Source organism: Microtus ochrogaster, unplaced genomic scaffold (assembly GCF_000317375.1).
Source record: "Microtus ochrogaster isolate Prairie Vole_2 unplaced genomic scaffold, MicOch1.0 UNK73, whole genome shotgun sequence".
Taxonomy (NCBI): domain Eukaryota; kingdom Metazoa; phylum Chordata; class Mammalia; order Rodentia; family Cricetidae; genus Microtus; species Microtus ochrogaster.
This window is the reverse complement of record NW_004949171.1, coordinates 1,382,042-1,386,879: the sequence shown is the minus strand read 5'-3', so window position 1 is coordinate 1,386,879 and position 4,838 is coordinate 1,382,042.

The window sequence follows — 4,838 nt, the reverse complement described above, 5'->3', positions numbered from 1 at the left end:
CAGATACTCTAGATTTTGATTTGTATTTATGCCAATGAAAATATTCAAATATCAACAGAGAACTAGAACAGCAACCTGCGCGCGCGCGCGCGTGTGTGTGTTATTTTGCTGGAGCGCTCTATTTCTGAGATACATCTTGAGCTCAGAAATTTTAAAATTTGGATCCCTTGTTAAAAATTATCATATCAAAGGACTCATTTATATTACAGAAACAACAGAAAAAAGAGTTCTCTTTTGCTATTTCCTGGGGTGATGGATCCCAGCTACCCACGAGAAAGGGGGTTGTGCCTATTCAGTGGAGAGAGGTGGACTATATGCTGTGTACCCATAGCAGTCTTTTATATATCTCTTACTGCTTCCATGCCAAACAGTAAGTTAATGGCAGGAGTATAAATTTAAAAGTCGCAATTATGTAATCATAATGGCATTACTTTACACTGATATTCCAACCATAAACTCTATTAGCAATCAGTTTAATGCATTTTGAGTACAAACGTATCCATTTGCCTTCTCTGTAAAATGCCTCTGGGCCCTTTTATTAGTACTGTTCTATCAGTAGAACCAAGCTAAGCTTTGTCAGTAGAAGACATGCAGGGAGTCTAAAAGTTCCCTTTCTCTGCTGGAGGTGAAATTCATAATACTATGAAACCACATTTCCCACCTCTGTGGTGTGCCAGCAAAAAATTTCAAAGCTGTATTGAGAGAATTACACTTTTAAAGAAGGATTTTATTTGGTGAGTTATTAAGAAGGCCCACATGGACATGTCAGGCATAGAAGAGGTTTGTAAAAGCCCTGTAGATTGAAGACTTTGGTTGCTCTGCTAATTTCACCTATCAGTCTGTGTCTCAGGCTTTTGTACGACCATGGTGTGTGTGCATATTTCTTCAGTCTTTCCAGTCTCTACTCTCATTTGCTTATATATATATCAGTAGGGCCTCCAGCACAGTGGGCAATCTAAGAATGTCGAACAATGAAGAATGAACCCCCCCGAATTTTAGGGGAAAGCTTTCAATCTCTCACCGCCATGTATCGCCTTAACAGTACTCATTATCTATAGGTTTATCTTCATGTTTGAAGGGCCCTGCTGCTGTGTGCTGAGTTTGCATGTTTGTTTCTGTGTTGTCGAATAAGACATAGGCTTTCTTTCTCATGTCTTTTGCTAATATGTGGAATTATCTTAAGTTATTTTGAATAACAAATTATCTTGTGCTCTTGTTAATAGACCTCCTTATGTACTCCTAATATATTATTCTTTTTCCCTATTGCTGAGTTTTATTTGCTAGTTAGTTTGTTGAGAATTTTTATTCTATGTACATCTAGGATCTATGTAGATCTAGGATATTGATCTAGGCTTTTCTTATTTTGTAATGTATCTATTATTATCAGATTTATAGTGTACCCATATCTTGGTTTAAGACATGTTTTCCTTTAAATTCCTATTTTCTTTTATTTTTGTGTTAATTAAATGCATTTAAAATTTAAATTAGTTGACATTTATTACACAAAATAATGTATTTGATTATGACATTTTCATTGATCTATGTAGCATATTTCAATTGTATTTGGCCATTTACACCTTCTCTTGTCCCCTTTCTCCAATAGTCCTGTTCCTACTTTTATGTATTTTTAATTTTAGATTTAGAGTCTACATATGAAGAGGTACAGCATTTGTCTTTCTGAATTTAGCTTATTTTGATTAATATAATAATATTCAGACCATCCTGTCTTGTAGATGACATAGTTTCATTCTATATGGCAGACGGCTGAATATCACTCTACTGTGTAGAAAGATCTCATATTTGTTCCTTCATCTATTGGTAGGCACACAGGATGATCCTATATGTTGGTCTGTTTGAATAGTGCCACAGAAAAAGTCTATGTGCATGATGCTACCTGCTGCCTTTCATTCTTACAGTTACTTACCCAAGGGTGGCACAGCAGAAACATGTGGTATGAACTTCTATTTTAGTTTTTAAATCATTTCTGTACATATGGTTGTGTGTGTATGTATGTGCACATATGCACATTCATGTGTCTAAATGTGGGCATGCGCACAGTGAGCTTATGGAGGTCTGAGGACAACCTTCGCTTCCTGTCTACCTCACATGAGACAGGTGTCTTTGTTGGTTTTCCTCCATGGCACACAGATCAGGTAAGTTGGCTATGAGCTTCCAGGAATCTGCTTTTCTATCTCCCATCTCTCTGTAGAAGCTTGGGAGTTACAGATACTCATTGAGATTTATGTCCAACAGTCAATGTGGCTTCTGGGGATTTGAACTCAGTTCCTCACACTTGTTAGTAAGTGTTGGCAAGTACTGTTGGCCACAGAACTGTCTCCTCAGACCTAATTCCCATTTTCTATATTCTTACTCAGATTCATGATCATTTCCTTCTTGAACATTTGACAAACTTTGGTTGAAAAACCTTGATCAAGATTGCTCTTTTTTTTAACCATTTTTTTCTGGATTTTTTAAATCACTTTTTCTAAATCTGATATAATTTTTTTCTTCTTATGCCCAGGATACTATGAAGGAAACCCCTGACAGCACTGGTGTGTGTATAAACCAGACTGCTCTCCAGAGATCATTTCCGTGTCTATCCAAATATCTTTCTTGAATCCTTCTTTACTGCGAAGTGCTCTATGTGGTGGACATAGACTGGGCCTAACCTTCCTTTTGAACAATTGCTGTCTCTCCTGCTGGTCAAGATGGATCTTTAAGATGTTCATCAAGAATCCCTTACTTTCTGGCTAGAGCAGGGCTCAGTGGTTAGGAGCAGCAGCTGTTCTTCCAAAGGACATGGTTTAATCTCAGCTCCCACATGACATCTCACAGTCATCTGTGACTCTACTTTCAAGAGATCTAACACCCTTTCCGGGCCTCCTCAGATATCAGGCACACAGGTGGCATGCAGACATATGCGGAGGCAAGCACTCATATACATAAAATAAACAGAAGTAATCAAAGAAAAAAGAATTTTCTACTTTCTGAGTTTTGGTGTCTCTTTTAATGTTAATGAATCATCTTGGAGCATTGTCTAATATGGCCTTGTTTGGGAAGCCTTGTCTAATCCCTGTAGGCACAATTAGACAGCCTCTCCAAGGTGTTTCCCTCCCCAAGATATGGCCAGAGATCCTCCCTTGTCACTTTCCCTTGCCTACAGCAGGGCTTTGTTCTGCTTTGACATTAACAGTTTAAAATCTCTATAGTCTGTCCTACAACTCTTTTTAAATTTTTTTCTCCTGTCACACAATGTGTCCCAACCATAGCCTCCCCTCCAACCAGACTTCCCAGCCCCACTCACATCCCTTGGCTCCCAGATCCACTGCTCCTCTGTTTCTCTTCAGAAAGGAGCAGGTGTCCCAGTGATATCAAAAGAGCCAGCATAACAAGACATAATAAGACCAGGTACAAGTTCTCATTCCCAGGGTGGACAAGGTAGCCCAGTGGGAAGCAAAGGGTCCCAAGAATAGGCAAAAGGGTCAGAGATACCCCCTCTCCCACTGTTAGGAGCCTCACAAACACCTCAAGCTAAATAATCACAGCATGTGTGCAGACTGTCCCAGAATCTTAAGAGGAAGACACACACACACACACACACACACACACGCACGCACGCACGCACGCACGCACGCACACAACACACACACATATATATGTGTGTGTGTATATATATATATATATATACATATATATTAATATACATCATTAATTGAAGTCAAAGATCTTGACTGTGCTTTGGTTATCCCTGTCTCTTGATGTTTTGTACAATTTCTGACTTTATCTAAAAGTTTTGTGATATGGGATTCCCATTCTGTATGCTGTGAATATGTTGTATTACCATTGGTTAATAAATAAAACTGTTTTAACCAATGTCTTAGCAGAGGAAAGCCAGGCAGGAAAATCCCTACAGAGATATAGAGAAAAAGTAGGCAGAGTCAAGGAGATGCCATGTAGCTGCCAAAGGAGAAAGACACAGGAGCTGGAACCTTACCAGTAGGCCACTGCCTCGTGGTGATATACAGATTAGTAGAAATGAGTTAATTTAAGATATAAGAAATGGCTAGAAAAAAGCATAAACCATTGGCCAAACAGTGTTGGGATTAATATAATTTCTGTGTGATTATTCGGGTCTAGGCAGCCTGGAAACAAAGCACTGTCTCCGTTTACAGTTCGGTGGACTTCTGTCATGCCATCCACATCCTCATCCACTCTCCTTTCACTGAAACAGTTACTTAATTGCCCACAACTCAGCTTCTGTTACAGGTATTTTCTGTCTGTCTGTCTTGGGTCCTCTGATCTTTGTATTAATTTTGCCACTTGTCTTGCCTGCATGTTCTGTCAGGTTTCTGTCCTGGTTTGGTACCTAACCTGTTTCCTGATGTCTCAGAGTTATTATAGCATCGTCTGCCTTCAACTCACTGTTACCAAGTGTCACTTCTCAGACAGCAGAGCATTTTATGTTAGGTTTATAATCTTGCCTTTAACTGAAGTGAGACCTGCTCTATCTCCTCATTTCTTCGAGAAATGAGCAGTGTTCTAAGAACGTCTCGAGTAAATGGACTATCAGATTCTTGGTACTGTCCACACCTGTCCAGTCTTCTGAGATTTTTTTTTCTGAAATAGGCTGTGTTGACTTCTGACTTTCTGATAAGAGATTATCGTTCTGAAGAGACAAAAATCTGTCTGAATCCTAACTGTAAATTTATATTCATGCAGGTGTGGTAGTTCATGTCTTTAATTCCAACACTGTGAAAGCAGAGGCAGGTGGATCTCTATAAGTTGAAGGCCTGCCTAGTCTACATAGTGAGTTCCACACTGGTCAAGGCTGCATAGTG